This window comes from Cygnus atratus, chromosome 2 (genome assembly GCF_013377495.2).
Source record: "Cygnus atratus isolate AKBS03 ecotype Queensland, Australia chromosome 2, CAtr_DNAZoo_HiC_assembly, whole genome shotgun sequence".
Taxonomy (NCBI): domain Eukaryota; kingdom Metazoa; phylum Chordata; class Aves; order Anseriformes; family Anatidae; genus Cygnus; species Cygnus atratus.
In genome coordinates this window covers 29,133,506-29,158,613 of record NC_066363.1, presented here as the reverse complement: position 1 = coordinate 29,158,613, position 25,108 = coordinate 29,133,506, and the positions used below count along the sequence as shown (strand labels likewise).

Here is a 25,108-nt window from a genome sequence, read left to right as displayed (position 1 = left end):
GCCTCTTCAGTGATGATGGCTAATGGCGAATAAATTGGTGCTTCTCATTACTCTGTTTCTTACTCTTTATTGTATGCATGGTACTTAGAGAGCATGGTCTCATGCTGACATAATAGGTGGCTGAACTATTTTTCCTGTTTTATGATGGATATATTGTAAAGTATCAAGGCTGCTGAAAAATAAAGCAAGTCAGAAGTTGTTTCTAAGAATGTGTTACATTCTCACAGACTTTTTAATTAATTAGTTGAAATATTTATTTTAACTGGATTAGTTAATGTAAAACATGGTAAAGTAAATTCATAACTTCTTTCCTAAGTCAAAAGTTTAGATCAAGAATGACTTTTGATTTGCAGCACTTTCTATGTTTTGAATATTTTCCATTACAAAGTGACTCCTCAGAAATAAAGTAAAATGAGAAAAGCTTAAAGGCAAGTTATGCTGTTAGTGAGTGATGATACTTCTTCCTGGCAGTTCAGTCAGCTTTAATAATACACGGTTTATGTGATTTATTACCTTACAATGCTGAAATAATATCTACTAATATAAATGTTTCCATTAAAAAGAAAGTGAACTTATTAAATGGAAAAGACAATGTTTTATTAATTTTTCTTCCTGGTTTTATATATTTTTGCCCTGCAGCTCTAGTGCAGCTGCTATAAGTGCAAATGCAAATACCAATGTGCTTAATAGGATAATTAAAGACAGTGAAGAAAAGTTATGTAATGAATTCTTGCTAAATGTAAAACATATTCAAGCCATTCCAAAACTGTGGAATTATCTCCTAAGGATGGAAAGATATCGCATACCACTTCTCAAATGGTTCTTTTCTAAAACTGAGTGGGGAAAGAATGGCCCTTCCTTAATTCTACATATTATTGATTCTTTCTGCTCATTTTACATGCATAAGAGAATTTAATATTTTTCCCCATTATTAAACCATCTTCCTTATATATTTAAAAAACAATGTACTGAAATCCTGTCTGGCAGCTGCATTATCAGGAAGACCATTATACAGATGCAGCTTTCAGAAAAGTTGCTTTGTCTTCAGATTATGTACATCTCTGTACAGCTTTGTGCAGAGTATATCTTAATGTAGCTGAGCGCAGAAGCCAAGGACATAGTGCATTGTATTGTTTAGGGGGAAAACTCAAAACTGCACGTTTAAAATACCCAGAAATCTGAGACTAGTTAATTAAAAAATTTACTTTCCAGAACTGCAAGCTTTTGAAACTGGACATTATTGTTCTTTTTTAAAACTAATGTGCAATGCTCTAGGACAGCTTCTCAGAATTTTCCAAAGGTATAATATTTGGGCTGCTTTCTAGAATTGTTTTCATTTAGTAACAAAGTACAAAATTCAAGTGTAATAGTATTATAACCATAGTGATAAGGCTATAAACACTGATAAAGAATTCCATATATATTTGAAAGGTGATTTCCTACATTTTAAAGAATGGAGCGTAAGTGAGTTTTGCTATTGAGAGAAATGTGTATGAGAGCACAATTTTTCATGTTTCAAGTGAATTAAATAAAAGTTTGGAGATATTGTACAGAATTTTAAACATAGTTTAAACACTATGTAATCTTATTTTAGTAGATTGTGGTGCTGAAAGTTTTGGAAGGTGTGCCCTGAGGGTATATGACACTTTATCTTACCACATCGTTTTAGGTACAATTTGGCAGCTGCAGTCCTGAACTACCAATGCTGGTATGCACAGTCTTTCTCCTCCTCCGAATTCTCAATCCTATCTATCTTTTTTTCTTTTTGTCTTTCTTTCCTTTATTATTATTATTTTATTTTAAGTTTTTCTTTTCCAATTCTTTACATAACAGTGTTTCATAACAATTTATTTCCCCTCGTTGCCATCATGTGCCCTTTTGGAGGCAGTGTTGGGAACATGGAGGCAGCTGCTCCAGGTGCACTTTGTAGTGAGAGCAGCAATTGCCAGGAATGTCTATGCTTGGCTGTGGTAGCAATGCTGCTCATGCTGGCAGGATGGCACCTGCCTAATTAATCTGACAGACAGGGTAACGCATGATTGGTGTAAAGAAATATTTGATCAGTGCTCTCCAATTACTCTCTCTGCTGGGAGTTGTGTGACTTGTGATTTTTAAACCTTTATTATATTTCTGAACATTCTTTTCTTACTTTGAGTAGGTCAAGAGGTGTCTCTCTGGTGCTAGACACTCTCTACTTGCTAAACTTCATGCTGTTCTAGCTTGAAAGAATATCAATGTAGTCCTTTTTTAGTGAATTTGTCACTTGTTTATTTTTTCTCTTTTCCAGAGCTAATGTCTTGTTAGCTCACCACTCCAAAAATATAATATCCAGGCAAAATAACCCCAAAATCATCACCCAAAGAGTCACACCAAGTGATGTTTTTGATTGTGGAATAGATAGATTAAATTAGTTAAAACTGAAAGAATAATAACCAATTAATATACAGTCTTTCAATGGAAATTATTAAATAATATCAAGCACAAGCATTACTCCCATAAACTGTATGTTTAAGGCTAATTTTTTAATTGCAAAGCATTCTAAACACATTAAAGAAACATTCCAAAAGCCATCTCTTTATTTTTATGGAACCCTCAGTCATTTTATTTTGTCATTCAATAAGAAAAGTAGGCATTTTGGAAAAATAGGGTTTGGGTTTTCTTTTTCATTTGGAGACTGCAGTTGGTGGGAGGGTTCAAATGATTGATAGTTGTTGTTTGCTTGCTTGTTATTGCTTGCTTATTTTTTTATAGTGCCAATGCATTTCTCGCTCTGTTACTTTTCAGGTGCATTACTTCCCTACCTAAAGCAAAATTTTATGTTTTTTTTTTGCTTTTGCTTTTGCTGTTCATTCACATTCATGATCAAAGAAACATAGTCTTCATTTCTTTTAAAAAAGATTCTTCTTCTGTCAATAAATTCCTTATAGTATCTCAGATATTTCTGTATTTCTTGCACAGATCTTTTAGTTTGGAAGTATTTTTTGCTTGCCTAACCTTATTTATCAAACTGGTTCCTCCTTTACAAACTAATTACTAGTTAAGATGTTAAATGAATCGTAAGTGACGCGGTTCACTGTCCCCACATGACAATTTTGATAGGTTAACTTATTTTCCTCTGTGTTTCTCTTCTGGAGTTTGGCTCAGTGGTTCTTCATGGCTGGAACTAAACTTGTTTTGAAAATCTGTTACAAAAAAAAAAATTGCTGATGTATAAAAACTGCTCTCATAAAAGTCTGAAAGATATTTCAGTTCTATTAGTAATGATTCACAAAGACATGATAAAGATGAGTATAAGGAGTAAGGCTTTGATCAGACACTTGATGAAGTCCCCTGTGAAATTCTAAGTTTAGCAGTCCACATTAGCATGTGTGCAGAAAAATCCATTAAATGGGTCAAAAAAACTATTATTGGTCGCACTTCAAAAAGAAATACCTGGGAATGTTACTGTATTGTGGAGTTTCTCTTGAAACAATCCTGCTTTAGCAAACACAAATATGTTTTGTTTTACTCAGTAGCCTGCCGCTAAGTTTCAAAATCAATGCCCATGAAATTTGCAGTTGATAACATTTTTTTAGCGTGGCAGAACAGAGTAGCCCCAGGAATAATCTGCACTGGCTGGAAATATGGATTTTATGTAGACAGTGTATGACTTGATATAACCAAAGTCAAAATGATGAATCTAGGAACAAGAAGTGCAGACCATGTTTTCAGAAAGATCCTGTATTCTTGACTGGTGAAAGCACTGACTCTAGAGCAGACTTAGGGAATCAGAGCAGACAAATGAGCTCTCAGTCTGATCAAGATTAGTTCAGTCTCTGGCTGTGAAATAGTGCAGGAAAGACTAGAAGTCAGCTTTTAGTAGAAAGGCTGAGAGCTGTGTTCTTTAATCTGTGAAATCGATACTGGAACAATTCTTGGTGATTGATGTTGAGAGCTTAAAAGGCTGCAGAAGAGCAGGAGATGTAGAAAAGGTCATATTAACAATGCTTGAGGAAACTTTCCAAAAAATCTGCTTATTTCATCAACAACAATCTTATTATTGCAAGGTGTAAGATGCATAAATCACTTCAGAAGATAAAATGAATAATGAGTGCAAAAAACGTTCTATTAAAGTGCATGTATTTCTGAAAGGTGCGCACTAGAGAATGGATCATATTTAATGATTTGGAAATACTTCTTCAGTGAGTTTTAAGGTTTTGAAATAACCCAGCAAACTCTTCTGGAACTTTGAACCCCAGTAACCTGTGAAAATCCAGGGGGACTGAAATCTTGCATGCAGTCAGAGACAGGAACAAGTTTTAGTGGGTAATATTGGTAGTAGGGTGATAGTTGGACAAGATGATCTTGAAGGTCTCTTCCAAACTTAATGATTCTATGATTCTATGATTCAGATGCTGTGTAGGGAAAAAAGTAAGCAACGTTGAAGTTCCAGTTCTGTCATTTTGTCAATTTGGGGTGTTTGATTTTTATTTATTTAAATATTACTATTGTCTTCTGATACAGCGATGTATTTTTTTTCTTCTTTTTTTCATAAAAGTTATAAATCAGATTTGATTGCCATGAGTGGTCCATCAATGACAAATATCTTGCAGTATACACTTAGGCTATCAGATAGAACCTAAGGTATAGCAGCAGAGACTTCAGTTAAAATAGTTAAAATTGCTGCCTTGATGGATGCATACATACATATATGTAGCCAAGCCCCCAGTTCTCGAATCTGCGTTTCAGCCCGGCTTCAGAGCATGTTTGCTTGGTTGTGGCACCCACATTTACAGGGCTGCAGGGCTGCTGGATCACAGCAGCATGGAGAGGGAGTAGTAGAGCCTGGACCTATTTCCATTTTATTTGTTCTAACTTATATTTGAAGGTAGCTGTGCTACCACGGGTAGAAGGATGGATAACAAACAAGCTGTTTTGGTAGAGTTCTGTTTCTCTTAACAGGTTGTACAGTCTCTTCTGTTCTTGGCCTACCAAGCTGTCTATATTTGTATTTCAAACTGTAAGCATGGAAAAGGTTCAAGATGTTGGAAACTTGAATGTTTATGGTCAAAGGTTTGTAAACATTTCCCAGTCCAGACAGATGACTGGCTGAAAAGGAAGCTTGTGAGAAACTTTAGAAAAGGAAGCTTGTGAGAAGCTTGTGAGAAACATTAAGAATACTCCAAATCTGAAAGCCAGAGAATATGGGCTTAATGTGATATAGGTATCTGTAGCTGAGTGGGTTCTGTCTTCTATAGACAAAGAATGTTTTGATACTTCAGGACTGGATTCTTCTGACAGGTTTTACGTTCTTCCAGGCAAGATAAATTGTATCCACCTTATTGACAAGATCTTTATTAACTATAATGAAGTATACTGGAAATGTAGATACCAACAATGGGGAATGATGAATCCTTTTCAATATATGTACCATAGAACTCCTGCAGGCAGTAAAATATTGCACATTTCCATCAAAATGAATGTATTTTCTGAAATAGTTGTGAGAAAATTATATCTATTCTTCCCAGCATAGTAACATGAAAGTTCAAGCACTTCATTAATGGAGGAAAAAATTCGTATGCATTGTATAGTTGACTGATTCATGCTGAAAAGTGCTGTTTATCTTTGAACTCTCAAATTGCAGGTCAGACTGGCTTGTGTAACTTTTCCTTTGTTTCAGAACGTTCTGTGCAGATACGATTGAACAGATATGTGCATGAAAGATTTCTTTCTAACAAAAGCCAAGTAGTTTTCTCCAGCTGTAGCCTATCCTGCATATAATAAATGCAGGCTTGGGTAGTGACCCCCAGCTCTCATAAATAGCACTAACCCTTAGCTGGTATTTTGGAGCTAGAGGAGAAAAGTACTGATTAATGATTCTGTTCCATTTTCCTAAACGGTCTCCCATCAAGAAAACTCAATGCTTTGCTCAAGTTTGCTTTCTGTATTTGTTCACATACCTTTCTGAACAAATATTGAGACTTATTTATGGACTTTAGAGAAATAATTTTACAGGAAGTATGAATAAATATTTTTAGAAACCAAATATTTTTATAAAATTTATATTTTTAAATCATTGTCAACGTACCCAGAATAACTGAGACTTTCTTTTTACACTTGTTGAAATTTCCTCGATAAGCTACTAGCTTTTGAAAAAAAAAAAAGCATTTTTGTTTGCCTTTTAACTTTTAGAATAATTTGGACATTGACATTTGTTGAATTTATCCTTTTAAAAAATCAAAGTATTGAGATCTTTTGTATGGTTTGTAGTGTTAATGCCATATGTGCGATACATTCTAAAAAAATTCTACATTGTAATAATAGATCTTAAGCGACTTACTGAAAATAAGCAATAGGATTCTGGTAGCTGCCAGAAGTGTTGTTTTTTTTTTTTTTTGCATCAAATGGACAGTAGGGTTCTCTATCTCTTTAAAAATTTTAGTTGACAGTCTGAATTTAAGATAAATCATAAAAAACAAATGAAGGAAAGTCTTCCAATGGTGTTTTCATTTAGTATTGGAATGATCTTTTTTCTTCATTACAGTCATATCGACGTGTTGAAGTGCTTGTGTCCTTTCTAATTTTGTGGAGCAGGTAGGTAGTTTTAGGTGCAGTTCAAAATGTACACTTGAAGCAGCTAACAGTTAGTTTAATTTATTCATTAAAAGTACAAGACATAACATTGAGTGACTGGTTAGGGCTGTGAGTGTTTGTCTTAATGCATGATGATTCCACCTATGAAAAGTCCTTTTTAATATCTTCTGGGCACCAGTAACTCTCAAGCTTCCATACCAGGCAGCAAAACAAAGGACTGTAGAATTCAAGGATAATGTTCTTATCTACTCTTTTGCTGAATAGATAGAATAAAAGAATGTAAACCCCAAGTGATCGGGCACTCATTGGATCAGTTGATTTATCTCTGCTATCTTTAAAGAAGGCATTTTAACACCCTGAACTACTTTATTTTATGAGATGTTATAATTGTTTTAAGATTTTAGATATGTTTTTGGTGTTGTGTCAGAGAGTAAGGGAAACTTTTCCAGTGTTCTCTCATGGTATGTTTTTTTTTAGTGTTACCAGATCCATGGAAAGTCCGTGGAAATTCTGTTTCCAAAACCAACTAGCAGTGATAGCACTCCTAGTTATGGAATCAGTTCATGTTTGTATTCAGAACAGTCATCAGGAGGGAAACACACACATATATATATATATATATAATATATATATATAATGTATATATATTAATTAAATAGTATAATGTGGTTTCCTAATTATTTTGGTCCCAGTTTTATACAGTTTGTGTTGGAATTTGCAAATCCATATGCTTATTCCATAACTTGCAGGAATGCTGGTTGCCTGAGACTTGGCTTGCTGTAAATACTGTCAGTGCACTTATATGCACAGGCCATGATTTGAGACTAGATTTGCATGCTGAATTATTGCACCATGAAATGCATTTAATCTCCCACTACAAATGAATTGTCATCTTGCCATTAAAAGTAATGTATCATGTCATGTACTTTGGCATGAAGTTTAATCCTATCTGCGTCAGGAAGCTTGAAAGGGACGACGTGTATGGTTGTGCAACCAGAGCTGCCAAGTGTTTCATACACCCAGCTGAGACGGGGGATGTTTGGCCTGGCTGAGGGAAATGCCTGCAGCTGCTTTCTTTCATCAATGGGAATATTCTGTCTTGCTGTTGAGATCTGCTCCTGGTGCAGTGCCAGCATCAGGTGTTCACCAAAACGTGCTGTCTGGTGGTATCATATGCCCTGTCACCCTCAGACATTGCCACGTGTCCCAAAAGTCATCGCATGCATTCTTTCAGTGAGCTGGGTGTTCAGCTTCTTGCTGTGCTGCTGTTCCTCCTGAATCGTGATCTGAAAGTTGTGATTTTAAGCAAAATACATATTCGTACATGTGTAAAGTTGTTAAATATGCATAAAATAACAAAGCTTTTGCAAATAGCTGGAATTGTTAATGAATTAAGAAAATCGTGAAGGCCCATTGGAGGTGGAGAATATTTTTTGCAAGGATTTAACTCAAAACTTTTAACTGAAAAACTCAGGGAAGCATTAACAAAAAGATTTCTGTGGAATCTTGTTTAATCTGAAGCAGCATCTTCATGTTACATCTGTAGCATGCTTTAAGTTATTTTTGCAAGCTGCTTTTTTTTTTTTTTCTGCCAATTTTTTGAAGTAAGGCAGTTACACTGTGAAGGACAGGCGAGCAGTAATTTTCTGCAGATTTGAGCTTTTATTTATCTTCATAAATTAGCAGCATTTGAGAATGCCACTTCTCAGGACTCTTTTTAGAAGGATCTAACTTCAGATAATATTTCTTCTTGTTTCTTAGTGATTAGCCTTGGCTTCAGTATCTGCCAACTAGCCTCTCTGAGAAGCTTACATGTAACAAACATGCATTTATATAGTTTTCATGGGAATAATTGAGAAATGCAACATATATATATATATATATATTTTTTTTTTTTTCTCCAACTATAGGGAAAGATATTACACAAAATTAGTCTGTAAACTCATCTCTCATACACCTATTTTTTTTTTGGCTTCCAAGCCTACTATATGCATATATATATATATATATATATATTCAATTTAAGCATGAGCTCTCTTATTTTACTTCTTTTGCTAGTACTTTTTCGCTTCTTACTGTATTTCAAAAATTAGATGCGTCCTTTTTTGCCTGTTTTGCTGCACGAAACAAGATCACATGAACAGTATGGTGGCTGAATCTTGAAAAGAAACATGTCTATGGATGTTCATAGTGAAATTAAATCTTCCTCATTTTCAGTATATTGTTTACATGGACCGTAAATTAATTATGTGGACTTCTGATTTTTAGATGGCAAACACTTCCTTTTAATTTGTGTTCTGCATACAGTTATTGCACATCTCTATATTTTCTATAATTGAATCATAGAAGCCAGAGCTACAAATACATGTTCCATCACTAGCAAGAGCTATTTTTATGGAGTTTGATTTATTTTTTTTTTCCCCAGTAGCTCTTACAATAAATTGTCTGGTGATATATTATTTTTTACTTTTTATCAGTAATTTGAAGCGTCATTCTGTCTTTCACGATTAGGATATGTATTCCATTCACTTTCATGCCTGCCTAGCACTCTTGATAATGAAATTAAAGATATTAAGATAACAATGTGATAGAAGTGTGAGAACTCTCCAAGAATATTTTGCAGTAACATAAATGCTATATTTGAGCAATCTCACTTTTCTTTTTCTGACACAGTAAACTAAAACAAACAAACAAACAAAAAACTCTTGGTAAAATAATAGATTTATATAATTCCATTCTAATTTATATGTGCTCTTATTTATTGATGGAACTGTTTATAGGTTATAGAGCTGAGTTGTAACTTAAAGTTACCTCTAATTCTAATGAGTTAGTAAGAGTTGTAAGCAGTCAAAAGAGCCATGCTTTTGCAGTCATTTATAGCTTAGAACTCTCACATTTTGTATAACAAACACTTGACAAAAATATCACTAGTGATCTTGATTAGGAGATTTCACAACAGTGAATTTGAATTTATTCCCAGCTCTTTATTATTACGTTGAAGACAATAGAATCTTCTTGCATATAAATTTCTTAAATTGTAACCCATAGATTCAAATTACTAAAGACTGAAAGATTACTAAAATTGCTTATTTGTGCATGGTCAGCATTCTTGAGGTGTTTGTTAAGCTGTAGAATAATTAGAGGACTTGGGTTTGCAAACAAGGTGTCTGTAAAGTACTTGGCTATCCTAAGTAAAGCTAAACTATAGTGTAATGCAATATCATGGATACCGAGGAGAAACACTGACTGGTGCAAACCACCTATTTTTTTCATGAAGTTTCATGCAGGAAACCTCTGATAAACCAAAACCAAACAAAAAATCAAACACCCAAACAAACCCAGATATTTAACCATTTCCTGTGCTTGTGAAATATTTTTGATTTTGTTTCATGTGGATATAGGTATTGGGTCATCCAAGTAACACTAGACACACTTTTAATTGAAATGATAACAGATTTTAGTCTGTTGATGATCTTCAGTTCCCATATTTCTCCTGTCTCTACTCACCTTTATATCTGAGCTCTCCTTCGTAAGTACGATTAAAAAGGAGATGTGAGAGTTTGAATGTTTAACTTACAGTGCTAGGTTCTTAGAAATAGAGTGCTATCATCAATGGAAATGTTTGTCTCTATAAAATTAGAGAATTGAGTCAAATCTAAGTGTATGTTTCCAGCAAGGAAAACAGAAATACATGGAAGTTCTTTAGACAGGGAGCACTTCAGCTGGACTAAACCTTACCCGTTTCCATACATTTTTCCTGTTATTCCTAAAGCTGTATCAGATTTCAGAGTGAAATATCTCTTAATAACTATTGAATTTGTATAGGAAGATATAGAATAATAATAATTAATAAAAGAAAAATCTTAAGTCCTGTTTTGAAAATTCAGTTACTCCTGTAGAAATGGCAAGTTAAGCTTACTGTTGGTGCATGGGTTGGTCCCCAGCAAGGTTGTCCCAGAGTTGTAAGTAATAGCAGACTTCAAGTGCAGGGGTGTATGTTTTCTGCTCTTCAAAATATTCATTGAAAATATACAAAAGTACTTTTTAAGCATAAGAGCTCTGATTTACTCTGTACTGAGAGAAAAGTTAGTGAATGATCCTAGCCTTGTAAAAGATATCTCAAAGTTTCTGTTGTTGGAAATATCTGATAGAGTCATTTACGAGTATCAGAATAATTCTTATATTTCTGTTAAAAAAGAGGTCATTGAAGAACCTGAACTAAATGACAGAAAGTCCGAGTCATGAGAATAAAAATCTGCAGACTGAAAACAGCATTTGAACAAATTTAAATTTCTAAATTTATATTAAAAAACAAAAAAAAAAGTCAAACTTTGGTCAACCTTTTTTTTTTTCTTCAACAGAAAAGGTTAAAAACCCAAACTCCACCAAAAGAAAAAAAAAAAAAAGGCATTTTGGGCAAGCTAGCTGTTGATTTTGCATAGCTTATAGCTGCTGGTCATCAATGAAGTTGCAGGTTTAAAAGTCAGTCCAAAGATCAGTCTGCTGAGAGCTGTATCTCAGAGAGAAAATATCTGATGTGTATTCAGACTAATCTCTCTAATAACTGAACATTGGCTTGATCCTCAGAGTACTTCACAGGTCTTAAAACAATTCAGTAAATTTTAAAAGCCTGTGATGACATGTATGAAGTAGTCCTCTAAAAATGTCACCCATTTTATTCAAGTAACTAAGAATAAACAAAACTGTGAGGTAATTTTAAGGTGTTCCACAAAAATCAGATTATTTCAGCCATCATTTTAGTAATTTTTTCTCTATCTTCTTTTTAGAAGATCTATTACTGATGGTAAAAATCAGTCCTAGTCAAAATGATCAACATTGGGATTTGACGCTAAATAAGTCCAGTTGAGAACAATACTTCCTCCCCCCCCACCCCGAATTGCATGTGTTTGTAGTTACTTAAGCTTGCTGGATATTAGAGCCACTATCCAAGCAGCCAACTTAAGCACACCACATTTGCCTCAGTATTGGTAGATTAGGTCAAATTGTAATGTTTACTGTGACTTCTTTTTAAAAAGCATTCTGTCATCCTGCTACAGACAAACTGAAACATCAGTCACATTTGACTAGCAAGTGTTTCAGGCTCATGACCTTTGCTAATATTGGCATAACAGCTTGTTTCAAGTTTATTGCAAAATTGAAAAATGTATCTTGTGCATTTCTCTAGTTGCGCTACATTAATTAAATAAATGAAATAAGTGTTTTGCCCTGCTTTGCATTAGAAAAAGTGGTGTGCATATTAGGTTCTGTTATATGTTAATGGAGGAGTTCAGGTTTGCCCATCGCACACAGAAATGTGGACATGGTAGGTGGATAACTATCAAGTTAGTTATGTGCAAATTGTTGTGCACTATTCTGTTTTCATAGGGTTTTGAAAATTATAGCCAGATGGGTCAGATTGCTGCCGGGGTCATATAACCCTTCACTGCCCCAATGGTATGGCAAAAAGTTGTTCATGGCTGGAGAGTAGCGTAAAGCCCTGCTTCCTAAATCTGGGTGCAACCGCCCTATATGTTCAACCCAGTGATAGTGTAAAAGCAAGGAAGAATGCAGAAACAGTGTCAGAAGCTAGTGCAATCCTGGAATAGCCAAGCCTGAACTTGGGGCTGAATGGTTGCTGCAGCCCCGGAGGTCTTATCTTGGAGTGGCCAGAACTGCTCTGTTGCTTTATAAAAGGGCACACCTTTGTGGCTCCAATATAGAAGAAATGTACAGTCAGCTCTAATGAAAACTATTGGTCTCAAATGTTACACAGACTGAAAAAATGCTATTTTTAAAAGTACTTTCTGTCAGGATGTGTAAATATTGTTTCTGCTGAAAATAAGTATATTCCAGATGTTTTATATGCATTCCAAAAATTATACTGATATTTGTGTACTGAAAATTGCCTTTCGACAACATGTTTTGTAGATAAATACAGAGTAAATCTTGCTGCTTTTCCTCCCATAGTGTATCGCAGATGGAGTAAATGGGGCCGTAACTCCCCTGGGTTTTTAAAAATTCACTGCCTTAGTTCAGATATTGTAGCTGCTTCATTGCCTCACCACTGAAACTGTCTGACTCACTATGGCGTACTGGATGTAAAGCCCCACTAGATTAAACTGATAGCTTTGCTTAAAATCTCTTTATGGATTGTTAATCACCAAAACAGAGGCTATACAGTATGGCAAATATTTACAGGACTGAGAATGCTGTGATGCCTGGATAATCTGGTAGATTTGAAAGGCGGTGGTGAGCAGTTATTCTGAATTGATGAGCAGTGAGTCAAAATCAAGAGTCAGGTAAAATTTAGAAATAGTAACTGTACCAACAGTTTTGATGTACCTAACTCAAATGTCTGTCAACCTGGCAGAAGTCTCTCTCCCTGGAGTTTAAGGAAAGATTTTGAGATTTACCTGCAAAATGACAATTTTAAGATTATCCAGGATTTACTCTTAAAACAGGATTTTTTAAATGACGGGAAAGATTGAAGTGAGTAAAAGCTTTAACTCAAAACACATGCATGATATATTTTGGAACACAATACAAATTCATGAAAAATCTGTCAGCTTGTGCATTCACTCCTTTCCATTATTTTTCTATAGACAAATATGTATGTGTGTCTGTGAAATCCCCCAGAGTAGTTTTTAATCCCTAATGGTGCTTTGGTGTTTTGTTACTTAAACTTTATTCTTACATCAACTTATGTAAGTATGCTCTCATTTAACTTGGTTGAGGAGTTTGTTTCCTGCCAAACAACTTGTTTTGAAAACTTGGATCTCACCCACTCCTACACCCCTCCTGGCACAATGAAAAATATCTGCAGGAAGTTAATCTGTTAATCTTCCTGGAAAGTATATTTAAAAGGAAATGTAGGTTATATTTAAAGCAGGAAAGGAAAGTGTTAATTGTAAAAGGATGTTGGTGAACATAATTACCCTATAGAATTAACTTGTCATTGTATAAACTAAATTATAGCAGGGAAGTATCTTAGTAGGAAAATACAAATTGTATCATAGTATCGTATTTTGCTAAAATATCTCATAGGCTTTATAAATGACCAAGAAGTAAAGATATGCTTGACTGTAAATTAGCTAAAGACTTTTCTTCCAGTACAGGGTATGTTTATATATAAGAGCATTTGACAGTGCTAAATAGTTTATTATATCAATTATATTTTGCTTTAACAGTACCTGTTTCTGTATTGGTTTTGTCATGAAAGCACATTTTAGTAAATATAGTAAATATTGAATTGTAATGTGGTTTCACTTTATGTTATGAATTAATAAAAGATTAACTTGAGGTTAAAGTCTTAAAAACACTACAAAATCTTTGCAAAATCTTGCAGAGCAGTGAATTTTAAATAGTATTTGTCAAGATATCTATTGAAGACTTACATTGGTAGTTTTGCACACTTTGAAAGGTATTGATATTTGATGGTTGGACCAGATGATCTTGAAGGTCTCTTTCAACCTTAATGACTCTATGATATTAATAAGAATTATTTTCTTGTTATATGAATCCCTCTGTATTATTTGTTTAAATTACTTCCAGAAGGATATCAGAAAAAGTATTGTGATATTTTGGTGTCTCTGAATGCTTACCTTGACTAAAAAGTCTTGAAACTTTTCTTTCATTTTATAAAGTTTACCATGTGTGCAAAACAAATGAACAAACAAAAAAACTTAAAAAAAAAATTATTTTTTTTAGATTTTTAATCCTCTAAAGGGTTTTTTATTTTCAAAAATCTTGTAGGATAGCCACAGAAATTGCATAGGATAGCAGTTGAAGGATGCTGGTGATAGATGGGCATGGTTCTCACTGCAAACATGGCTAAGTGCTCTTGACTCAGAGAGATGTCAAGTGTCTTCTTTAACCTCATCTGAATGGGGTGCTGTCACAACTTGGCTCCTCTGCGCCCTTTTGTAGTATGAACATTTGTGTCTGGCTTTGTGACTTCTGAAATAATTTAATTTCCTCTGTTTTCCTCATATGTTTATTAAACTTCCACTAAGTAATTTGTAATCAAGCACAAAAGAACATGAGATTTTTGAAGCTATCATAATAGCTGTCCTGCTTCCAGGCATCCCCCAGCACCCCCTGTGCCCCTCAGCTCTTTCACCTCAGCACAGGCCAGGGTAGCTCAGCATGTGTCAAACCAAGTGTCATTCCTTTGTGGTGACTGGTGAAAACTTATTGTTGCAAACTTATTTTTGTGGCTTTTCTCTTTTGGATAGCACAAGCATAAGCCTTGAACTTTTCCTGTGCTGATTTCCTGATTGGGAATGTGTGCCAGCTCACACCAACATCAGCACTGGGGCTATTCCAGTTATTGTTCTGGATGGAGAGTTTAGGAGGAGTCCTCCATTAAGCTAATTTTCAGTGTATTAACCACTTACTTGCTGTTCCCCCTTCCAATTGCAGTTTGTCATGTGAAATTTATATATTACAAAAATACTATATCTTTTCTAAATAAAAAAGAAGCTTTGAAATGGTGGCAGACATACTGCTAGAAATTGGAGGTCGCAGATTTCTGCAGCTACCCATCTCTCCTACTTTGTACTTGCAGTTTAAGAATTATGTTTTTACTAAACTGTCAGTCTGACCAACTACATGTGCTGGAGGCCTGGAAGCAATTCACTCCTGAAGCCTTTGCCCTCTTGTGTTGGGTTTTTGTTTGTTTGTGTTTGTTTGTTTGTTTTTATAATCTATGTTGATAGAATATCAGTTAGATATAGTTGGGTTAATAGGCAAAGGACTTGTAAATGTAAGTTTCAGTAAGATGTAGTGTTGGTTATTTTGTCAAAACCATGGCCTGAGTCAATGAAAGCAAGGAATAGGTAAGTTTTATGTCCATGAAACAAATGAGATCCTGAGGTTTTATCAGAACAGAGCTTGTTATTTGCTTATGCTCATGGAAGCTGAATATTACAACTAACCTGTTGTAATGACAGGTTACAAAAGACCTCAGAGTCTGTCTTAAGTGAGAGGGGTTCAACAAAAAGGTTGAATTTACCCTAGAATATGTTTCTCAACTCAAAACAGTGAAACTGCACCTTTTAAATTCAGTGCATACCTGGAATACACTTTTATGAACATCAAAGTAATTTTTCAGTGACTTCAAAATTTTGATTTCCACTTAAATCAGTCAGTTCACAGAAATTACAGTATGTTTCTGTATGCTTTTAAAAGTATATAATTGTATGATAGTGAGAGGATTGCTCAGTGTTTCTTGTGTACAGGCTCTAATTCTGAGACTGTACTTAACATTTTAGTTTGCTACAATATGACTTTAAATGTATATTAATCTTTTAGATATTTCTTCCAAAATGGATTTGATTTCTGACTATACCTTACAGCATCAGATATGCCATTTCTCATTCAACATTTTAAATTATTCTATTCTTTGGAGCTTTAACACAGCACCGAGCTTCTTTAAAGAGAAGAGCAGTTTCTGTCCAACTCTGTATTAAAAAAAAAAAAAGTGTACTCTGTGAATCTCCTTTTAAATATTTTCCTGGCCATATTCACTCAGATATGTTGTTGCTTGTTATTATAGAAACATATGCTTTAGATTTGTTTGCAGGGAGGACAATAAGTGTTTCTTCTGCAGCTTTGAGAAAATTTACTTTGAAGCATTGGGCCTATTGTATGCTCAACACTAATAAAAGTTCATGCTAGTTCAGCTGTGCTGAACTATCTTTTTAAGATAATATGTATGTTCGTGAATTATAAGATATACTGTCTTGTTCTTTGTTAATAATACCACTGAATCAGAAGAAGTAATAGTAAACCGTAGTTTTTGGCCAGTGTTGGCCAAAACAATCCCCAGCATTGTTCATTCACTTTGATGGGAAAAAAAAAGAAAAGAAAAAAGTATATTTTGGCAGAAGTTTATCATTAAGCAAATATCACTATTTGGAACAACCAAGAAAAATAAAAATAAGCTATCAGGGCACTATGTCAGGCTCATGATCTTAAACTTTGCTTTCTTCATTTAGCATTTCAGCCCTACAATAGGGCTTATATTAGGCCCATCACTATTATAGACTGTATCACACATCAGTCAGGCACTTGTAGCATTGTCTTTTTTAGGTAACTACAATAATAAATACATTTCTATTTCCCTCTTCATTTTCTTAATGTTAGTTAATTGTTTTATATGTGGAGAAAACAAAACAAACAAACAAACAAAAAAACAGTTTAAATAGGCAGGAGAGCAGTAGATTGGACCAAACCTGGAGAGTGGGAAAATGAACAATGGAGGCATGTTTTCATTAGATTAGAAATATTATTCTTTGGAACTCAAGGTGCAAATTATGCTGTGCCATAATGTTCTTTTCAAACACACAAGATAGAATTTGCATATCTAAATTGGATCAGCTTGAATGGGTCTCCCTGCTGTCTCATCCCCTCAGCTGCAATCTTGCTGAAATGGCCTGCAGGTGGATCCAAATAATAATTTTTAAGCCTATTTGTAGGAGTATCTCTAAAATAAATATATATTTTTTTTAGTTTTACATTGATTTGTTGCAGTGAACATCAGCAAAAAAATCTATGCCTCATCCGAGTATAATCTACATGATACTTGGAGGTTTAACTTGACTTTAAGAATAACAATTTTAACTGGCTCAATAAAATCACAATTGTTTCAGTGTTAAAATAGCATTATTATTTTTCCTTTTTTTCTTGGGGGGGGGGAAGAGATGAAACATTTTACAACTATGTTTAATTTCTTTATGATAAATTTGAACAGTTTTGCCATTGAGAGGGGGGCACTGGAACAACTTGCAAACAATCTTAGTCCAAATTTTTTGTTATTGTTGTTGTTTGTTTGTTTGTTTGTTTTCTTCTCTTTTCTCTCCCCTCCCCTCCTCTCCTCTTCCTTTCTCTTCCTTTTTAAGATAAGCTTACTATACTGATTCTGTTTTCCCATTTCCCTTTCCATGATCTCCTTTCTTCTAACTTTGATAACATTACCCGACACTCATCTTTAAGGAAGTGGTTTTTTTTTCCATTAAAACCATGATGTTCTTAATGGAAGTATAATCTGAGTTCCTTTTGTACATCTGCTTAATTTTATTTTGTGTTCATTTGATAGTTTGACTTTTTTCATTTAATCTTAAACAGTGAAAGAAATATTTTAACGTTGAAGGACAACAATGCTGCAGTTCAAAGATAGTGTTTTGATTCCTGTACATTACAGCTAAAGAGTTCTAAGGGAGTATTTTTACAATATTCTTGCATAAATATACATCAATATGTGTAATATATATATAGCGCAATCTTAGACTATAATGCTTTCTTTATGTGACTGTAAAAAACAAGGTATGGATGACCTCAAGTTTATGCCAGTTAAGCTATGTTTTTGGAGCTATGTGTGTGTTAAAACAGTCTATTATCTTTTCACGTAAGGAGTATGCTCTAAACAGAGTCTTTATACTCTGTTTAATGACCAAATAGTAGCAGGAATTGTCAACGGAGCTTCACCAGACCCTGTCCAAGGTCCTGAGGTTTGTTTGAACTGTGGTCTGCCACAGATCAGTGCATTTATTGCAAGATTATATTTGTCCTAGTTTGGGATGGGATGGAATTAATTTTCTTCCTAGTGGATGATATGGTGCCATGTTTTGGATTTAGGATGAGAATAATGCTGATAACACACTGGTGTTTTGCTGTTGAGCAGTGCTTACACTAAATCAAGGACTTCTCAACTGCTCATACTGCCCAGCCAGTGAAGAGTCTGGGGAAGCTGGAAGGGGACACAATCAGGGCAGCTGACACAAACTGGCCAAAGGGATATTCCATACTATATGGCATTATGCTGAACAATAAAAAAGGGTGGAGTTGGCTGGGGTGAGGGCTGCTGCTACTCGGGGACTGGCTGTACATTGGTCAGTTGGTGGTGAGCAATTTCATTGTGCATCACTTGCTTTGTGTATTCTTTTATTATTATTATTATTATTATTATTATTTATTAATTTATTATGTTCTCTTCTTCTTCTGTCCTACTAAACTGTCTTTTTCTCAGTCCATGAGTTTTACTTTTTCTTCCGATTCTCTTCCCCATCTCACTGGTGGGGGGTGAGCAAACAGCTCTGCGGTGCTTAGCTGCCTGCAGGGCAGGGCACAACAATATTCGAAGTGTTGTGGTTTTTTTCTTCCTTTTTTTTTTTTTTTTCTTTTTTGCCATCTGTTGTATGTGGAACGTTATATTACAGAAAAGTGAAAGTTGGTCTGTTGGTAGTTTAACGTTTGAATGGTTGAAACTGAACATGAGCAAATTTGTGGTAGTTTACCTACTATATTAGCTACCTCCATTAAATCAGGCTGGTGTTTTTGTTCATTCCTCTAGAAGATTTGAAGGCTCTGTTAAGTTCAGGTTTTCTGTATATATGTATATACTTATAAAACATATATATATGCACACACAGATATATATTCTGATTTACATTGATGGAATTTTTCTCTTGTTTTTGCCAACATAATTTGAATTATTCTTCCTAATTAAGCAATGTAGCAATGTTAATATTGCATCCAGAAATATTTTATTTATTTATTTATTTATTTTTAAGATCACAATGACTATCTTCTTGTATCTGACTGATATTCAAGGTTGTGTTTTTGACCTAGAGTCCAATGGCTTCATCTGACTGATGTGATGGAGCTCATCGCTTTTCTACTATTAAGAAGATTAGTAATGCTGCTTCTGTAGAAACACCTTAAACATCTTTGGAAAGGAGGGGAATTGGAGGGGGGGGGAGGCTAAGGAATAGAAGTTATGTGCTGGTGGTTGTTTGACTTTAAAATTAATTCTCTTGCTTTAGGGTTTTAGGGAATACAGTAACGTCTAAATGCTTGCTTTTATTTTTGCATATGTTATTTTTATAATGAAGAACATAAAATGCCAGCATTTTTTTGAAAAGATTCTAACTGTATTGTGATGATGGGAAGGGGAGTTGTACACCAAACAACGTGGTGCTATTGTGCTCAAGTTGTTAGTAGACCAAGCAAGGAGGGATGGACTGTGTCAGGGAAGCTTCCTGCACATGTAAGCAGACACATCTAGAAAGTTAACAGACCTGTCCCAATTAGCACTGCAGTGGTTTGGCGCAGGTGAACTGGGTCAAAGGTAGAATGCAGTATTGATTTACACCTGTTTAGGCTCTGGGCAGCAGTTCAGCATGGCATTAGACCTCTAACTAATATTCCTCCATCATCTGTATTTGTGTGTTGAGGGGCTAGCCAAATTGCTACATACCACTGATCAATCAGCTACTGACAGTATCAGGGTATCTACAGCAGTTTCAGGTGTTGTTCTCCTGTTACTTGTTGATCCATGGCCCATACTGATACTTATTACATTCAGTTCTTGTTTGCACTGCCTTTTAGCTATGGCTTATAGTCAGCTCTTGATCAAGGCAAGGTCATTATGCTCCCTTGACACCTCATTTTTTATTATTTTAACATAACTGCAAATTTCAAGAGGTCACATCATGGATCCTATGTTGTAATTCTGAAAATAGATGAGTAGAATAACTTTGTGTGAGAGTGTGACTGTTCAGTTTTGGTTATATATCTATGTAAGTTAAGACAGCATGTTCGCTAAATTGTAGGTGTAGTGCTTGGCTTTTTATGGCAAGTTTTATGCAAAACATTATTACGGTATAATAATTTGTAATGAAATTCCATGATATTGTCTTTCTCACTAACCCTTAGTCTTCTAAACTGCATTCACTGTTTATAATAAAGCTGAAGTATTTTGGTGTATCAGACAAAACACTTGCATTAAGTATTCTTTCTGATCTTCTTCTAGATATGTTGAAAGTATTTGCCATCAGAGACAATGTGGGTTGTTAGTTCATTAGGGAAACCGGGGTACAGAAAAGTTTCTTAAAAATGAAGTTACTCTACTGCAGGAAAAGAAATACCTTGAAAGTTTAATAATAATCTTTGTCAAAAGAAGTGTTTGTATTTTGCAAAGAAATCACTTGTTCTGCCATAGTGAAGCTAATTATTCTTAACACACACTAGCTATGCTGAATTGCAAAAGGAACACTAGGCTTTGTAAGTTGCAGGAATTAAAACACCATCAGTTGAGTTAATGAAGAGCATACAATGAATATGATCTCATTTTTGCAATGCAGTTAAAATGAAAACCATTTAAAGAACTGTTGCAAAAATCATAATTTAAGAAGGAAAAACAAACAATAAAGCAAATGTTTACTATCTATTTTAATTACTTACTGCTTAGAGGTATGCATTAGGGTTATTTATTGTTTGATTTTAAGTTCTTTCATTTAATGGCTTAAGACTACAGTGGCTAATGGTCCATTTTGAAATCAAATGAATACAATCTTTTGTATTCCATTATGCAAAACCAAAGAAAACTATTTGGGATCATTTCATTATGTTCACATCTGAAAATCACTACTTGAAATTGCAGGTTAACATAAGGATAGCAATGTGAAAGAGAATATGAAAAAGAAAATTCTAGCACATTTTTAAAAATGGAACTTTATTTGAATTGAGGAAAAATTGAGGCTAGGTTTCTGAATTACATTCTGAAGATGTGAATGCAATAAAAATGCTATTCCCTTTTCATATTTTAATGAATTTTACACTTTTCTAGCACTTCATGAGAATAAGAAGTTTTATCTTGACCAAAACAATAACAACTTTCTTTTTCCATATATGTAATAGAGAAAGAAGTAGATGGATGTACTCCATTCCTCCAAAGATCCAAGATATGTTTTTATTCCTGTTGTGAAAACTATGTATTCACCTATATTTAGGACATGAAGTCAGTAGTCTTGACTTTTAACAGAGGCTAGGAACCCACAGTGCACTTTACCAGTATCTTTTAGAAATGAAAATTAAATCTTGGCTAGAAGCTTAGAAGAAGCCCTGCCAAACTGCCTATAACGAAATCTACGGGTAATTTGCATATGTGATCACGGTAGTTTAGATAACTCAATATAGTTAAGTTTTACATTAAAAAATATGATTCACAAGGTTAGCAATCAATCAGTGTTTCTGGTTGGTTGCCAGTAAACCAGTTACTGACAGAGAGAGGGGACATACAGTAGGCATATGCATCTTTAAATGTTTGACATAATGAAGGGAATTCTTTTCTGAATCCTGTCAGCGTAATACTTTGCTACAGCAACCCTGTAACTTTACAGAAGAGTAATTTATTGAACTGTACCTTAAATCAGCCTAAGTGAGGTACAATGTGCCCTGCTTTTCAGCAAGTTTCAGTATTTAGCATGCATTCAACAGCATATAATAATTAAACTCTTTCTTTAGACACATGCATGTGCTACAATAAAATAAGGGCAAACTTCTACGTATGTTATGGGTACAACTATGTCTGTAAAAAAAGGAAGAACTGAAATGATCAGGGGGTGTTTGAACATGCAATCATCCACCAAGGTCTACAAAGCAGGTTGTTTATAATGTTTTCTCTAATATTTTTTCTGCTTTATGCGTGACATGCGTGGTTTTTTTTGTACTGGAAAACTTGTTACTATCTTTACCTGAATTCAGGTTGTTTTTTTTACCTGAACTCTGTGGCATTCAAACATTGCTGTTTGTGGTTCAATAGTGCTTCATTTTCTGAGCATTGCCCACCCTACTTCATATGTGTGGATTAAGTTTTTGTCCCAGGGAAGTCATGCTCAACTCATCTAGTTGTGTGGTAGCAAGTGAATTCAATTCTGATCAAGAGCCATCTTCTTTTTAAGTTTCTACACTATTTCAATAATAGGACAATCATTGAGAAAACTCCTTGTTCTTTTTATCTCCTCCATCCTCTTTCTTCCTTCAGTGAGCAATATAAGTTGTCATATATTCTGCATATATTCAAATGAGTTGTCATATATTCTGCAGAGATTATATAGATGCAACTGTCACTTATTTAGACCAACGTTAGTTTTGAGTCTCATGGGAGCAACTTGTGGAAGTACTGGAGCTGCCACTAACAGATAATTGGAAATCTTTTTATTTCCTTTTTGGAGATACAAGTATAATAGTGATTGGAGAAAACTGGCAATAATGTCTTTTTGTCACCATAGGGAATAACTATGGTGCCAATTTAATGATTTTTTTTTCCCGTCCCGAAAGTGTCACATCACCTTAAGCTTGGTTTGACCCTCTGATCCCCCATAGTGAAGCTCTAATTTTAACACTAATGCTGATAATTTAGAGAAAAATTTTCTGTAGCCTGCAGAATGTGCTAAGTGCTTTGTGATCGGTATGCATAAAATCCAATTATATGTAGTTGTGATGTCACCTATCTCACTTGCATAGATTTGGCTACCTGCTTTATTTTTGCCACTGAAATGCTGCTGCAATGGAGTGTAGGAGAGGAGACTGCTGCAACAGTGGAGGAAGAAGAAAGGTCAGTACTTAGAGGAATAGGGAGATTTTGTTGATACAACTCAGCATTTTGGATCTAGTTATCCATGTTCAAGATTAAATAGTGAAATGGTTTGAAATAGAAACATGTTTTCATTAATATGGTCTTATAATTCATGAATTTTTTTGCCTCCCTTGTTTAGATTTACTTTTATATCGTACTTTGCTACAGAGTTGACTTCAGTGACCTAAAATTTTCAATAGGAAGATTGGTCAGTAGGAATAGGTGTCCTTTCGAACGCCTAGTTAAAGCACAACCATACGATTCAAATGTGACAGACGGAACACCCTTGTAAATATTTTATATAAAGCTAAAGATGGAAGGATTTATTCTCAGATATTTTCTTTTGTATTATAATTACCATGTAAGGTGCTACAAAATATGATGGCTAATTACATAACAGTTCTAGCTTAGAGCTTCGTTTGTTAGTAAATCACAACTGAAACATGATCATTAATTTAATATGGCTTAAACCTCACATCATGTCAAAATGGTGTGAGATGCTTTAATCAGTTTCTTGAAGTTATACTCCTCTTGTTTATTGATCTGTTTATGTCAGCACAAAACACACAGCTGTACTTTTGGCCAGCTAAGTTGGAACTCTTAAGTTAACAAATCACTGAAAGCTATTTCCAACTATATTGTTTTTATTGGTACTTCTGAACCCATCCATTTCTGGAAGCCATTAAACATATGGGCTGATTTAAAAAAATAAAAATAAATTTAAAAATGCAGCCTTATTTAATTTTCTTATTAATTTGTATAATTTAACTAATTTGAGAATTGATAACAGAATGTTTGAGTGATTTATGGCTTGAAAAAGAAGACCAATGTTTCCCTCCTTGAAAATGGAAATTGGCTTGTCAAACGTTTAGATGAAGAATGATCAATCAATAGCATTTTAATAAGGAGAAAAGGCTTAAAATTGACTGAAGGTGGCTTTTGTTTAAAGGTGATTTGGTATGTGCAAATTACTAAGCTATCCCTGGAGAGGATTTTCAAAAGCAATATTGGGCACTGATTTTCTTTGTTTATTCCATTCTCTGTCTTTCTGTTCCCCTTGCCAGGGATTTCAATACTTACCTCACCATTGTCTTTGAAATCTCCCTGACTGCATTTCAAGTACTGTGTATGTTCTACTTATTTGCACTTACAGCTATCAGTTTTAACTGTTACTTTTCTCCAGTGAACATATTGCCTGGATAAGGTTATTTATTTTCAGCACAAGTCCATGTCAGCATAGGGGCTAGCTGACATTGATCCTATTGACTTTAGAAACTCAAATTCAAAAAGTATATGCACACATTGGAGGAATAGAATTGACTTGGAAAGCCCCATTAAAGTCTTGTCTTTTAGTTTTCTGTGTGAAAACTTACTGCAATGAGCTTAGTGATAGAAAACTGATTCTATCTGTGCATACTGGTACACAATTTCAAAACGGGTTCTAATTGAGTGCAGATTTCTTTTCAGAGGTTGTGATGAGAAGTGACTGATTGCTCTTAGCAGAAGCACATTTCAAGCTTCTCCCCCAAAGAATCAAAAAAGCTTTTAAGGGAAAAATTTCACAATCTTCCTCAGGCACTTCTTTCTTTTTTATTAACAAAATAAAGTAATGATTGTCTATCTTCTTCTTTAAAATGACTGGGACCAGGATGAAAAAAAATATATATATATATATATTATTTTTTTTGCTTTTTCTGCTTCTTTTTATCCTTTATAAGTTACTATGAAACTACAAATTTATCAGTCTTAAAAAAATTTATAAATGTATTTGAGAGAGAGTAGTGATGCAGACCTTACTACAAACCCTAACTGTAATTGGTATTTTGTTTGTAGATTTTAAGTATGATTAGAATTATTTTATATGTATGGTCTCTGCAAGAGAAAATTCATGTATGAGGGCTTACCACATCCAATTCTGGATGAATGTAAACACGCTCAAAATCTCTTTCAGCAAGCTACCATATCAATGCAGTTGGTTTTCTAGTGAAAAATTCATACTATGTTTTCCTACTAATAGACAAGCTGCACCAGATGATATTAAAGAGAATTGATGAGAAAGGTTTCAGAGCTTGAAGTCTTGATAGAGATGGCAATTCCTGATAGGGAACTTCGCAG

The 25,108-nt window shown here is 34.4% G+C and overlaps 2 protein-coding genes across 4 annotated transcripts in view; one reads left to right on the top strand and one right to left on the bottom strand.

Annotated features, from left to right (window-relative positions):
- TMEM106B (transmembrane protein 106B) overlaps positions 1–25,108 on the bottom strand; it is a 1,075,577-nt gene that overhangs the window by 109,202 nt on the left and 941,267 nt on the right. The gene's annotated exons all lie outside the window — the stretch shown is intronic.
- The window catches only part of THSD7A (thrombospondin type 1 domain containing 7A), a 281,954-nt gene that overhangs the window by 44,676 nt on the left and 212,170 nt on the right, over positions 1–25,108 (top strand). Inside the window, exon 1 of one of the 2 annotated variants that reach the window (XM_050709225.1) lies at positions 22,880–22,972. The exons of the other annotated variant lie outside the window; for it this stretch is intronic. The gene's annotated coding sequence lies outside the window, so the exon portion shown is untranslated. Of the gene's footprint in view, positions 1–22,879; positions 22,973–25,108 lie in introns of those variants that run through there. 2 annotated transcript variants of the gene reach the window in all.